This window comes from Girardinichthys multiradiatus, chromosome 22 (genome assembly GCF_021462225.1).
Source record: "Girardinichthys multiradiatus isolate DD_20200921_A chromosome 22, DD_fGirMul_XY1, whole genome shotgun sequence".
In the NCBI taxonomy this organism is placed as follows: Eukaryota; Metazoa; Chordata; class Actinopteri; order Cyprinodontiformes; family Goodeidae; genus Girardinichthys; species Girardinichthys multiradiatus.
Genome location: NC_061814.1, coordinates 42,451,506 through 42,467,445, shown reverse-complemented (window position 1 = coordinate 42,467,445; position 15,940 = coordinate 42,451,506). Strand labels below are relative to the sequence as shown.

The 15,940-nt window shown below is 38.0% G+C and overlaps 1 long non-coding RNA gene across 1 annotated transcript; it reads left to right on the top strand.

Moving 5' to 3' along the window:
* The first annotated feature begins 434 nt into the window (after window positions 1-434).
* LOC124859525 lies at window positions 435-14,639 on the top strand. Its single transcript, XR_007036124.1, has 4 exons — window positions 435-516; window positions 4,070-4,213; window positions 14,116-14,467; window positions 14,556-14,639. It is a non-coding gene; the product is annotated as an uncharacterized LOC124859525 (long non-coding RNA).
* Window positions 14,640-15,940: the final 1,301 nt, after the last annotated feature.

Sequence of the window (15,940 nt, the reverse complement as noted above, 5' to 3'; positions counted from 1 at the left end):
TTAGTAATATAAAAATGAAATTAGACATTGTTGATTTTTTGCAAAAAGATACAGTAAAACAGAAGATATCAGGTTATATTTTATTTTTTTAAACAGTATAAGTTGTATAATAGGATTTAGTGTATGTAGGGGTATGTATAAGTGTGTGGTTGTCATGTCATCCACACTCCTTACCAGTTGGTGGTGGTAATGCATTCTTCAGTTGTTTGCCAACTGGCAATATAATTAAAAAAAGACAGAGATACATTGCAAAGAACTTTAGGGACCAGACATATACAAATTATAGTTAGATTTTTTTAAAGAAAACTAAATTGATAAATAGAATTTGGTTATTGCATTAGTAAATAAGTAAACCACACTGAAGAACCACACTCCATACCAGTCGGTGGCGGTAATGCACACCTCAAAGTTAATTGCCAATCGACAAAAAAACAACAAAAAAACACCAGGAGAAGAAGAAGCAGAAGAACACTGTCGGGGAGATGCGAAAAAACACATAGAAGGAGTTTGATGCAGGTCGGTAAAAAGTTGTTCATTTAGTTAATTCATAAAACTGAAAGTATCGATTGTCCGCGGCCCATTTGGTGTATTTTTTAATTTTTTCTTTTACAGAAGTGTATCACTATGATTAAGTTTAACAACAATCTCATATTGTATCAAATAAATAATGGATCAAATAAATAATGATCATATAACATGGATAAGATGTCATGAAACCGTAAAATGAGTATATCATCGCACTCTGGAACTGTGGACTGAAGAGGCCTGTATGGAGTCACACATTAACTGTGACTGTCTTATCTTTTTCAGAAGTCTTAATTGTCTTTTCTTTTTCAGAAGTAGAAAGCTACAAGTATAGTCAAAGAAAAATGTATGATGATTTTCTATTTTTCTACAAATATTAAATGTAATGAAGAGGGGTAATGTTAATCAATTGTGATGTATGAATAAAAATGAAGTTATTTTTTTTAGCTGTAACTGTTGAGAGAGGAAGAAGCAGAGAAATACTGTGTTAGAAAGCTTGAAGCTGAGCAGATAAGGAGGGCACCATGGTCTGGGAGCCAGAAGCGGCAGGGTCATAACATCAGGACGGGAGTGGCAGAGGAGAGCCAGCTTCACGGGAACTGGGTATGGATGGAAGGTCAACGAGCAAGCTCAAGTCATAATAAGCATGGGAACGAGAAACGAGAAGCCAGGTAGACGTTGTTTTTCGACAGTCTGAAGTTCGAAAAACATGCAAAAGTCATGGCACAGGGACCCAGCTGAGGGCTGTATATGACTGTCTACAGAGGCTGGGAGATAGCACCGAAAAGTCACGATGACCACGTAACTCAATGATGGGAAAGCTTGCCTGACAACAGGGGATGAGCAGTGAGGCTATCTGCACTAAAAAAACTGTACCAAAGAAAGAAACGGGGTTGTTTCCTCGCAGAAGACCAGCGAACAAGATCGGACGGAGAAAGAAGCTACAGATGAATCAGAAGACCGGAGACGCAGCCCCACTGACAATTCTACATTATAAAAAGGATCAACCCGTGTGCCCTGAGAAGAGCTGCAACTCAAAATTGAGAATCAGAATTTTATCTGTTGCATTTTTATCAAGACAACTGAAGTGAACTTGGTCAGTGAACAACTGATTGGTCTAAGTTTCAGGCAACTGGAAGTCCTGAACCAACCTCAATTACACCTCAAAGGTGTCCTTGAACTAGTCAACCTCTGGAAGCTACTGACTTTTGAAACATATGCCAACAAAGTTTCTGTTTTTTAAATTAAAATATATATATATATTTTTTTTTCCAAACCTGCAGTCTGATAACGAAGTGCTCTGTTAGGAACATATGGAACACTAAGTCTGTAATATTTTTTGGTGTTAAGGTATTCAGTGATTTATAGACTAACTCTTAACAAATAAGTTTTTAATCTTGATTTAAAACAACTCAGGGTTTCAGCGCTTTTACAGTTTTCTGGGAGTTTATTCCAGATTGTTGGAGCATAAGAACTAAAAGCTGCTTCTCCATGTTTGGTTCTGGTTCTGGTTCTGCAGAGTAGATTTGAGCCAGAAGACCTGAGAGGTCTGGGTGGTTGATACACTGACAACAAGTCTGTAATGTATTTTGGTGCTAAGCCATTCAGTGATTTATAGACTAACAGAAGTATTTTAAAGTTTATTCTCTGAGATACAGGGAGCCAGTGTAAGGACTTTAGAACCGGGGTGATGTGCTCCACTTTCTTAGCTTTAGTGAAGATGCGGGCAGCAGCGTTGTGGACCAGCTGTAGATGTCTGATCGACTTTTTAGGCAGACCTGTGAAGACACCTTTGCAGTAATCAATTCATTGTTACTGTAACATTATTTAATATTTGCTAATTATATATGCTTTAATCATTTGACTTCTAATAATAACTTTAATACAAACATATTGAACTTGATTTCTGTCTTTTGGTGTCTCATTCACACACACAAGCTCCATAGCCAAACCTACTTCTGGTTGCCTTATACACTTGGCCATACTCAGGTCCCCAGGCTCGTAGTAAGTTACACAATGCATATTATTGCAGTTATAGACATGGTTAATTGAGGATATTTTGAAAATTATGAGGCATAGTGATTTTATGAAATTCGTATAAAATGCTCTGTTCACTCTCAAAATGGGAATTAGACTTTAGGCTCTTTTAGACTTTTATTGTCATTCAACTGCAAATTCATAATGTACATTTGAACAAGATTTCGTTGCTAGGCTCCCAATAAAAACACAGGAAAACAAGTAAAAGCACAACAGTATAAATATAAACATATGCAACAACGGGAAGGAATGTGGCAAATAATGAATAGGTTAGAAAATTATGTACAGAGAGGAAAGTATATGTAGGGCAATATGAATAGTGCAAGTATCTGTAGCAGCTGGATGAATTGTAACAGAGTTCACAGTGACCATGTAAAGTGACTAGTATATGTATGGGAGGGGGGATTATTGGGAATTTATCAGTCTTATGATGTGGGGGATGAAACTATTGCAGAATCTGGTTGTTCTGAATTTTAAGCTTCTGTACCTTTTTTGCCAGAGTGCAGCAGGGAAAACAGTCCATGGTCGGGTTCGGAGGAGTCTTGTAATTGTTTGAGCCCTGGTGAGGCCGCATTTGCGAGCAGTGTCACAGATGGATGCAAGGTCTCTCCCAATTAATTTTTTTTCGGCTGTCCTCACCACTGTTTCTACACATTTCCAGTCTGAGGCGTTGCAAGCCCCACAGCAGACAGAGATGCAGCTGGTCAGTATCCTCTCAATTGTACCTCTATAGAAGGCTTAAAACATCACCTTTATTAAGCGATTAATGCATTTTCAGCTTCAGTTACTTGATTTGTTATGGATATATGTGAGGTTTTAGATTGCATTAAATACAAGCATTGTAGCATTACAAAATAATCTTAATCTTGGATATTGTTTTTACAGATTGCAAAACTAAATATGATCTTTGTAATGTTAGCAATAGAGACAGTAAATAGGTTTGAGTTTAGATTTGGCTACAAAGAAGTTTTGTTGAGTTATTTTAAATAACAAATGTTTATTCATGTTTTAATTAAGACTATATTATTATTATAATTATGTTGATCCAGTGTTTGCAAACATTTAAGTGCAGCTAAGCCTGTGAGGTCTGAGTGCTTCTGCAACCAAGATCTGACCTGACCCTTTGGAAAATGTGGTCATGTGGGCGTGTGACGTGGTAGTCTGGAAGGGGTGGGGCAGGGGGCGGAGTTGCTGGGAGGGGCTTGGAACCCGATCATAACTGCTTGCAGTTCCAGTATTTTGTTGTTTTCATGTGATAATAATTTGTTGCACTTCAGGTCCAGTTTATGTATCTGTTTTATACTTGTATGTAATTTAGTCAAAGCATGAAAAGTCATTAAGTTATTCAAGTATAAATAAAATGTCTTAAACTAAAAGGTGTAATTACACTTTTATTTGAAAAGAATTATAATGCTCAGTGTCACAAACAAACAAAACGGTATAAAGAGCCATTTCTTTTGCTTGTACATTATTAGTAAGCCTAATCAATGGGATTGTCTCTTCACAGGTTGTTTTGGTTGTTTGATCTTACCAATCCTGAGCTTCAGAACCCCTTGTCAAGTTGTGAAGATTCTGTACATACCTGACCCAGTAGGAGAAGACTGGTGTATTCATAACTGGATCGCTTCACCTCCTGCAACTAAACTAAATGGTACTTCTAGTGAGTGAAACATGCAGAACAGAAGACTTCCATAATGGTTAAATGTGTGGTAGAGACACACTTAAGAAACAAGCAGGTATGCACAAAGCGATAATATACTGCATACTTTAACTGAGTAAAGATGAGCAAACTAATGTGGGAAGACAATTATACGACTGCAGAGTCCAGAGATGGAGAGCTTAATTATAAAGTCTTTAAAAAATTCAGTAGGCTCTCTGGTGCCGATGCCTCCTACACTTCCTTTCATTACTGATGGCTAATTCCTCATTATTTCATTACTGGTTCCCTGATGGGAGGCTTTCAGTTAGCAAATTATAGTCATAAAACATGAAAACAGAAACATCTGGTTCATAGAAACAAATCATATTTTAGTAATATTAGGAGCCAGAAAATTTGAGAAACAGCATTTTTTTTCAGAGTGAAATTTTTCTTACCTGAAATCCTTTATCAGCTGTTACATGCACAAAATTCCATGATTGGATATAAATAAATAAATCCAAATACAACATTTATATTGTCACCAAATAAAATAATCCGATCATCACGTATGTTTACATGCATCCAGCATTAATTAGAATAGAATCACTTTTACATGCACATAGTTGTCACATTTACCTAAACCAACCACAGAAGTCGTCCTTCCACCTGTGCTGTAAAAAGAAAACAGCTAATGTAGAAGTGTGTTGGTTCTGAGTGTCCTGATTGCCCAGAATGAACCTGCACAAGTTCTGAGAGCAGTTCAGGCGTTATACCTTTCCATGATTAAGCAACAGGCTTTATGTGGCAACAGACCAGTTGTTTCCCTCGGATTATGAATTGTAGTGGAATTTTCTTATCAAAGTGGGAGAGAAGTTGACTCACAACAAGAGAAAATCCAGACTTTGTCTTTATAAGTTTTATTCAAAGGCATTCAGCGTTTGAAGACTCTGTCACTGAGCTTGGTCAGTGAAGCAGAGCCCTGATCAACATTTACACACAGTATTTAAACAGTATGTGGGTGTTACCTCAACTTAAAAAAGTTTGTGCTTTATAGCCCTAGACCCTCCTCGGGTCAGAGGTAACAAAGTCATTTATGAGCGGACCATCTGCTCTTCCAGAGACACAACCCTCCAGGATGTGTTTTAACCATTAAACTTCTGATAATGGTTTTACAGACCAACTCCTCTAGGTAACAAAACATAGAGGTTAGAGGGGAGAGAGGTAAGGGAAGTTCAGAGCAAAGAAAATAATTTTCCACAACAGGATCTTGCCACTAAAGGCAGAAATGTGGCACATTAACAAAAGGCACACATGTGCAGTCGGGTCAGTTTGCCACAACCAGAATGAAATGATCAGAACAAATGTTTACATGCCCGTCATTCAAATTGAGGATCGGCATAAGTTTTATTCCGATTGAGCTGCCTTTACTCCGAAAATGTATGTCCATGTAAACATTCCTAAATAATGTCTACACCCATTATTCCGTGCAGGGTTTCAGGGGTCTTGTGCCTTCTAGCAGTCAATGCACTACCATTCAAGCTGCACGGCTGCACAGTGGTGCAGTTGCATTGTTGTTTTGCAGCAATAATTTCATGGGTCAAAATCCAAATGTTTGGTATTTTTACATGGAGTCTGCATGTTCTCCCCCATGCATTTGTGGGTTCTCTTTCCTTCACAAAATTAATCAAATTATCCAATGGAGCAGGTGCAACCATTTAGCTTTCCAAGGTAAGCTGAATCTTCGTCAGTGAATAGCATGATACTAAGTGATGGTAATATCGGCTCTTTGCTGATGCATTTGAGTAGCTCTTTTAGCAAAGATGTGAAATTCATGTCCCATAATCTTTAATCCCCAAAAACTCTTTTGCAGCTGGTGATCGCATTGTGCTACAGTGTCAGATGAACCTTAACTTACTTAAAGCTGTGCATCTTCCAATGCCTATGAAACACAAGATATATAATAGTACCCTAACTCATTAGGATCAACACAAATCTGCCTTACTTGACTAGAATTTTAGCAAAACAAATGTCCCTAGAGTGTACTGTGACAATTATGATTATTGATTAATTAATATATATCAAGAATTATGATTTAAAATCATAATTTGAATTTTTTTTTATTTCTTAAACAAAAATCATTACTTAGGAATCGAAATCAGAGATGTCCTCTGGTTTTATAATTATGGCTCAAGGCCCTTGATAATTACAATTATTAAATTCTCAGTAATAATTAATAACTATTACTAGATGTCACTGTTTAATCAACCGCTTCACCAAAGGTGGGGAAACTTTGACCTTATTTTGACTATAAGTGGCGATTCTAAATCGCCCTAAAATCCTACTCTATCGTGCCCAAGCAATTTCTAATAGAAATAAAAACAAAACAGGATTACTTGGTGTCGTCTTCTCTGGAGCAGGGGGAGAGGGTGGAGTTAGTTACGCATCCGTAACAAACTCAAAGACGGCTGGCCTTCCTCCATTGGCAAAAGGGGAAAAATATGACGAACTGTCAGCAGTCGACTGGAACAAAAACAAAGGAAAATTTCGTCACCTTGGAAAACCACCATGGGTTTTTCTTGGGTTATGTGGTAAATCCATGCCTTCGATCAGTAAAGTAAAACTCGCAGGTCTTCCTATCCCTGCAAGCTTAGCTTGTTGAGCTTCTCATGAGTTTGGCCAGTGGGGAGAATTACCCACGTGTGGGTTTTCATAACTTGATGCGCCTCCGTTGCGTGGTAACCGCGTCTCGGTTTCCAGCGGGAGAAAAAGCAAAGGTGGGGCGTCTCCCGTGTTCTTATATAGCCTACTGTGACATCAGAGCTGCGATGCCCCTTTCCCAAAAGCTGCAATTCCCGCTGGGAGTTGTGGTTGCAGACCATCCTGGGGTATATAGTAGCAGATGACACTGGGAGGTATAGTAGCAAACAAATGGTCCAACAGTACTTATAACAGCAAAGTACACATTTAAAAAAATCCTGCAATTACGTTTATTTAAAATGGATTGTTAAAGGTCCTAATAAGTGTACTTGTGTAAAAAACAACAGTAATTATAATAATATTAATTTGTTAAGATTAATTTTTCTCTGAGTTTAAGCTGTGGGTTTAAATCTTGGCAGAGATAGAAGGAGTTACATATTAATGATCATGCCAGGCTTCTAATGCTAAGACTGTTTCATGAAAACAAGAGCCAAGTGCTGCAGCAGAATATCTCTTCAGAAGTTGCTACTTTGTGATCACTGCATGCCCCATGAATTCAGTCAGAGGAAAAAAATTACCCACTTATTTTAGAGTTTTTAATTGGATATGTTGGAGCTGAAATTACGCAGTTCATTAAAACTCTGCTACTTGAAACCTCGATGCCTGCTAAAAAATGCTTGATACACACAAAAAACAATGACTAGAACCACCATGTGCACATAAAAGCAAAAAAGTGCCACATTTTCTCAGTGAGTAAACCTTATAATCATCTCTCAGCTGTTATTCAACCTCCCCCAGTCTAACTGCAGTACATCCTTGCTGCTAAACACTAAGAGAAACATTTAAGTGAAAAACTGTCATAAAAGTCATAAAGTAAGTAGAATCCATCGGTCAACATGTTTCTAAAAACAAAATCAATTTGATGAAGTTGAAAGAAGAAGAAAATGGTTATTGTTCTCATTGGCCTTGGATGCAGCCTTGTTTATAACATCAGCAATTTATTCATTTCATCTTAGATACCAAAGCTTAAAAAAGAGGGAGCCTTTGCTTTACAGATGAGTGTATCTACCTGAAGGCAACAATCAATCAGATAGAAGTGTTGGGGGAATTATATGATAAGATTAATAAAGAGAGATGAATCTGACCTTCAGAGTCTAAACTGTGAAATGTGTGTCAGAAAAACTGACCTCAGTGAGCCAACAGCAGAGACACAAAGCATCATTAGATAAGACATTAATTTATCATTTACCGATTTATTGAATGATGGGTTAATAGTGGGTATACATATTTACTCTGAGGGGTAAAACATAGATGTACCGGTACTGCATTTTTTGATAAGTCATTTTTGATCAGTGCTGTGAGTTGGACCCAAAGTTACGCCCTTGGCAGTTACTAATGCAGTTATTTTATAGCTCCGTTACTCCCAACACTGCTGGTATCAGAGTAAACAGGTTTTACAGTAATGGTTTCAAGACCTCTAACATTGTACGGCATGCCATTCCAGAGCTCTATGATTTCACCAAAATAAATGAAAACCACAATGATTGGATGTAGTGGGGTGCTATTGTTCTGCCGTGAAGGTCAGATTCATTGGAGCATAGACATCTATAACAACACTTGGAATTTATCAGGGAGAGAGGGAACTCTCTTTGGAGTAATTAGTCAGATTCTGACGTCTCAAAGGCCACTTGTATTCTTCGCAGTATTCTCACTAATGACCACAGCTCCTGTATGTTCCGACCCACACCGCACTCCTTCACCATTCTCCTCCTGGTTTTTCCTCCATCATTTTCTTCCCACAGCATCCTTTAATACAACTGAACACAAACATAGCTGTTGCTAGGTTACCTTGCAACATCAACAATGCATTGAAAATTTGGACGGCACAATAAAGAGACGTGATCAGGAGCTTCCTGTTTGAGATGCCCATAGTTTTCTACATTAAAAAATTTAGAATAAGAGAATTCAGACTGGGGAAGATATTGTGTTTCTGCCCAGACTGGATGTGAGACGTTCAAGAAAGATGAGACCTGAGGCAAATATTAGATCTGAGTTGCTGACATTAGCTCTTGTACAATGTTTATTTATTTATTTTTGTTATTAAGATTCATAATTACACGTTGCAGCCAAAGTAAATACTGTTTGAATGTTTTAAAAATATTAGCATGTCTTTGTAAAATTTCTTGGGATAGGTGGACCAATATACTTATACCATTACAATCTGCACAACAACTAAATGCATCAGCACCAATAAGTGGTAAAACCCGGGAGGCAGAGCTGCAGAAGACTGAAAACACACTAATATCACTGGGTAGCCAATCAGAGACAATCAGTACACAGCCAGAGCCATTTGCAGTTCCTAAACACGGCAGGACCAGTTTGACTGTTCCTGCCCTGCAGACTACAGGGTACATGCTGCGTTGGCCCTGCAGTTGAACGCTACATGACCCCGAAACTCCAGATTCCAATAAATCCAGATGTAGAAAACACATTTTGATATAAACACAAATACACATGGGTTTGTGTTCAATGTATTGTTGTGGGGATGTATTTCAACAAAATATATTCCCATAACAATAAATAACCAATATTTACCAATATTATATGTATTTCCCCAAACTTCTCAACCTGTGACGAAACAACCACATATTCAAGCTAATTTTACTCAAGAACAAGACTGACTGAAGTGAAGCTGAAATAAAATCAGGGCCACCAAGTTCTCTGACCACACAATCATTAAGCAAAGAGGGTGAAGTGTCTTGCCCAAGGACACAACGACTTAGATGGATCGAACGAGGGCTTGAACGGCCAACCCACTGGATGCAAGACAAACCCCTACCACTGATGCCACCGTTGCACAACAAGGCAGATGCTCTCTGGAGAAAGGTTATAGAATCAGACAAGACAAAGATTGATCTGTGTGACCATAATGACAAGAAGATTGTGTGGCATAAGGTGATGCTTCCAATCCTAATAATGGTGTACTAGGTGTTAAACATAGTGATGGAAGCATCATGGTGCGGGGGTGTTGCACTGCCAGTGGTCCTGGTGCAATTTATAAAGTTAATGAAATAATCAAGGAGTACTACCTACAAAGTCTTTAACTTTACTCCAAATTAATAACAAAAAGAGTGAAACAGCTTGACTGATATTTTCCTAATATGACACCTTTCCTAATATTAAAGAGAAGCATGAGAACTTGCTTGCTGACAAAAATCTATGTTGTGAGTCCAGTAGAGTGTAATTAAGACAGTCATACTGAAGTCAAGATGTGAATTATAAAACAAAATGGATGTAATCAGGACTGAGTAAACTGCCAGAGGTTATAGAAAAGAGAGAAAAAATCTAGATCACTTCAACTAAGGTTCTTGTACACTAAATACTCAACATTTTATCAATCTTGCTCTGCCAAATTGAATTGTGATAAAAAAAAATCATATTTATTTATTTTATTCTTAATTTCCTATGTTTTTAATAGTTATATGCTTAGTTTTAGATCATTATAAACTCTACAACAGTAAATCCTAAAAGTAATTCCAGTTGATTAAAACAAACTAGATATAGCCGCAGTGCAAAGTGAAACTGCATTAAAAATTTATGGCATTATCAAGATTTTATAGGAATTCAACTTGGTTGATTCATACTTCTGCTCAAAGTGAATCACCCTGAAAATAGGTCATCTTTATTATTAATGAGGAAGATAATTTTTATGGTTTGAGCTAAAAACCACTGCACATAAACTCAAGCTTGATAAATGTGACAAGACTGATGAGAAAATGGGTTTAAAAATCTGTCTCCTCTTCAGGATGTGTTAAAGGTAAAATGCAGTTTAACCTGAAGGAAGGTTGTCCATTTTTGAAAGCCCGCTGTCCAAAATGAAATAACATTTGTCTAAAACTTCCCATAACAACAGGATACCTTCTTTTAACATTTATCAAAGGACATATAGATTTTTTTCTTCATACTGTGTACGTTTTCCTAATAACCTCTTCTGAAAGACTTGACACATTTACAACGCTGTGCTTATCCATAGAGATTTGCACCTAATTGATGTATATTGCCCCTATTCCATTAGTACCAGGGCTGGATCTGTGTGTATTTCCCACAGATTAGCAGAGACACTACACTGTGTAGTTAAATAAAAACATTTGTTCACTTGCAGATTTTCTCTCTTTTGTTTTTTGCCATACTTAGTTTATGAAAATGTAATGATTTCATTTATTAATGGAAAAAAGCAGCCCAAACCAATCTAGTTCTAAGGGAAACAGTGACTGTCCCCTAACTGGTTCTGCCACCCTTGACAGCTGCCGTCAAGCAGTTGCAATAACAGTAAATGAGTCTTTAATTTGCAGTGGAGGAATTTTGTCCATCTCTTCTTTTTGCGGCACTAGTGGCTTTTATTTTTGTTATTTCTTTTAAAGTACACAGACAGAAAATGGGGTGGAGAAAGGGGGAAGACATGCAGCATAGGTCTCTGGGTTCGGGACTCAAACCTGGGACAGCTGCTTCGAGGAATGAAACCTCGGCATATGGGTTGTACGCTGTACTGCTACGCTACACGCCATGGCCCTCGTCCATCTGTTCTTTACAGAAATGAGTTAAATCAGTCAAACAGAAGTGTGATTGAGCCTGTTTAAGGTGATGTCACATTTCAATCAGATTTAGGTCCATATTCAGAACAGGCCATTCCAAAACCTTCATTTGGTTCTTTTGAGCCACATAGAGGTGTACTTGCTGGTTTGTTTTAAATAATTGTCCTGCTGCATAAGACAAACATGCCTGAGGTCGCAGACTAATGGTTGGACATTTTCCTTGCCAAGTTTTTGGTAGAGAACATTGGTGGTTTCATCAATACAGCAAACCATTGAGACAGCACCTTGTCTGTTTTGTGGGCTCTGGTGTCTTATCTTTCTGTTCGCAGTTCTCTATATATTCTCTGTGGGGTTCAGGTCAGGCCAGTTTTCTGTGCAATTAAGCACAATGATACAATTGACATTAGAGCAGGTATTGGAAACTTGGCAGTGTGGGCAGCAGCTAACATTTCCTGGAAATCTGAAGGGCTGAAACAATCAATTTCAGCACAGGGAAGTATGAGGTGCTATAAAATGTCCCTGGTAGATGGCTGCACACAAGTTGGACTTGATAAAACCAAGCAGACCAACACCAGCAGAGGACATGGCCCAAATCCTTACTGACGCAATTTCAAAATGGACCTCAAGCAACTTGGATTTCGTGTCTCTCCACCCTTCCCCAGAATCTGGGACCTCGATCTCAAAATGAAATACTAAATTTACATTAACCTGAAAAAGAACTTTGGACCTGATCAGCAGTCTGTTTTCTCCTTATCCCAGGTAAAACCCTTCTGGCATTGTGTCTGGTTCTGGAGCTGTTAAAACAAGGAAAGTGACAGTTGTAGCCCAGGTCCTGGACACTCTGTGTGTGGTGTCTCTTGAAGCTTTGACTCCAGCTGCATACCAGTCCTTGTGAATATCCCAAACTCTTGGATGGGCTTTGCTTCATAATCAGCACTAGGCTGCAGTTTTACCTACTCCAGATATATATTTTTCTTCCATTAAACGTTCCATTAATATTCATGGATATAGTACTCAGTAAACAGCCAACTTTTTCAGCAATTACCTTTTTTTGTTTAACTTACTTGTGGAGGGTGTCAGTGACTGGACAACAGTTAGGTCAATAGTCTTTCCCATGATTGTGAAGACCATGACATAACCTTTCAATATTTTTTAGTGCTATGTAATATCTATTACATTTTAGATTTTTATTCAAAAATATAAGCCATAAGCACCAAAATTAACTGAAAAAACACAACTTAAATATAGTGCAGTGTATGTAAGGAATTCATATGTAAATGAGCTCAATGATTTTTGAAATGAATTACTCTAATATATAAACTTGATTAATTTGATAATCTGAAACATAATCATATGTGAAAACTCCTCCTCCACCTTTGCCAAAAGAGCCCACATAGATTTCATTAAGGTTTATGATAAAGCTTGAAATGTGTTGTGAGATGTCTGTTTTTTGAGTAAATCACCTATTTATAAGTTTCATATACAGGTATATAAGAAGTACCTGTTAAATTGCTGAAATGCCTTTGAATGCCTAATTGCATGGTAAACTTTAATGATTGTTTAATACAGCAGGAAACTGGTGCTGCAGTGACAACTAAAGTGATTAATTAAATACACCCGACCACAACATGGTTGTGCTTCAGTGAGCTCAGTGGCACAAAGACTAAATGAGCCTGCCAACCAAAGGAACTCACAGACCACCGCAGAAACTTTCCTTCTCTCTTTGTTGTGATATGCAGTGAAGGTATTGCTTGCTGGGAATTTATAATGTGATCCAAAGATACTGGTCAATGAGTTCCCCCTAGTACTGTTTGAATTGCCTTGATGGGTGGAGCTTCACCTCTTTGGTGTCCCAGATCTAGGTCTACTTGCGTACGTGAGCAGTAGATCTTCCTTACCTAGCTACAGTAAATTGCCCCTTATAAGATCAAAAGCACTCCTCATTTTTAGATAAACCTTCTTCCAATGAACTGACCTGCTGTCTTTTTATTTTCTTTTTACATTCCTGGAGAAAAGGTGGAGAATGTGTTGTAGAGCAAAACTGATAATTTAGTCCAAAACCTATAAATATTATATTAAAAGTTGGTTTGATTTATGGACCTTATTCATCATCATCTCAGACGTACCTTCTCAAACAAGCCTTGGGGTCCAAGAAGTCACAGATGGGAACTTGATCCTGAAACTTAGACTCGATTCGCTCTTAATTTGCAAAAACAAAGACTTCAGACTTAACTTATACTCTAAAGCCTCAAGACTGATCTCAGACTCGAGGTCTGGAACTTGAGTTTTAAGAACAATCTTTTAATGGTGTAATCAAGGGTAAAGTCAGTTTGTCTAGATCAGGGGTCTCTAATTCTGTCAGAATCCACAGTGGCTGTGTGCAGGTTATGTGTGTGCTGTGCTGTTTTTTTTCTGCTGCTCCATTCAGGGTGTGACGGGCAGGTGCTTCTGCACAGGTTTTCCTTATCTGAGAGCAATCAGCTGGGCTTCTTTAGAGAGTGGAGAGCTAGAGGAAGGCGTCAGCTCGTTTTTGTTCACTCAGTGATAAACAGCTCGACCCCTACTTCTATGCAGTTTTGCTGTCCTTAAAAATTAATTGTCTTGTTCGTCTTTCTTGATCTACAGATCCCGCCTAGTCGAGTGCTTCATGGATTTTTCTGTCCCTGCATTTTTTTCTTGTGCCATATCTGGAGGAGTGTGGAAACTCTTAAGTCGCGACGCCTTCGACTGATTGTCCCTGCTCTATTCTCCAACTCCAAGCCCAGCCTTCCAAAGAACTCTCCAAGCTGAACTCACTGGATTATTCACCTGCCTGTCCACCCTCCGATGTCCCTCTCAAATCACAGCGGAGCTACTCCGTGGAAAAGAGAAAACACTAAGCTAGAAATGACTGTAAATGATCCGCTCACTGCCTGCCAGCAACAGACACCGTGGAGAAAGATTTATCTCACCCTGCCTTGCTCAGACTCCCTTCCCAGTAAGTCTGTCAGCTAAAACAATCACAGTAATTTCCAGTGTTCAAACCTGAACCCTTCTAAGTCTGTTTTCTTTTCTCTCACACTTAGAACGATTACAGTCCGACCCGCTGACCAAATCCTGGTTCCTGCTCATTCACAACTCAGGGATTAAAATAAACTGTTTAAAAATGTTCTCTTTGATCCTCGTGATTGTGTGTTCTCAGAGTCTTAAAACCCACCATTATGACATATTCAAGTACTTAATAGTTAATTCTCTGCAGCCTTTAGATGCGTCCATGCAAACCGTATCCAACATCGTATTCTGTTGCTGTTAAGTGGCATCATTTCAGAAACACTTCCAGCTCTTCAAAACAGAAGCATTTCCTGTTTGCTTTATTCAAATATCCTGCAGTAATTGGTGTCACTCTTTTATTTATATTTTTTATGTAAAGTATGCCTTATTAGTTTTAAAAATAATTCACAGTAGGTAATGCCAGTTGTTTTAAACAATCTAACAAAAATAAAGGATATTAAATAGCAATATGTTAAATTAGATCTAGGGTTTGTATAAATAGGCAGATTAAAAGGCGTGCACCTGGTGTGAGGATGATTCATTAGAAACGTTTCTTGGATTTATCAACATGTTATTCACTTATCCAGCCAGTGAGATTGCACATCTACAGGGAATTAAGCTGCTATTACCCCCGATACTCTAAAAGGACAAAGTGAAAGAAATTCAACCAAGTAAAACTAAAATGTTTGAACAGCTGTCAGATTAGTGGTTAGTTTTGAAATGCAATCATATGCTTTTTTACAGTATGGCAATATTCTTTCTACAGTTTTTACAGACAAAAATGTTAGTAAGACTATTAAATGGGATTACTGGTGAGCTGCTGTAACAGGGGAGAAGAGCTGACATGATCTTCAGTCTGAGGTTTAATCACTCCCTAGAAAAGAGATGTTAAAATGTCATACAGTATCTTTAACCTCAGCCATCGCTGAGGTAGTCAAAACTCAGCATTTTCATCAGCATGAGAGCAACCTTTTACTTTCTGCTATAAAATATCCCTCCTACCATAATTTATTGCTTGAGCGGGGATGGAAATGAGACACTAACTTGTAAGATCTTTGGCAGTTAAGTGGTAAATAAGTACAGCATATAACTGTAAGTTTGGCTAGGCACAAGACAGAATGAGGGCCTAAAGACATAAAGTACCAGCTCACCCACAGTTTGTGTTGATAAAACATTTCATAAGTGTCTGTGTCACTTTTTTCCTATAGAGATATAAACACCAGCTGTCACACTGAAGGTAAATCCTTTGGGATAGTCAACATTTCAATAAACTTGTTTGGTTTAAGATGAGCTTTAAATCCACTAGAACCTTCAGTCACTTTGAGACATTACTGCTAACAAAAGAAGGGGATGCACAGAGCAGGTGGTTCATCAACAATACCACAAGATGATTGTACAGCATAAAATAACCAAGTAAACT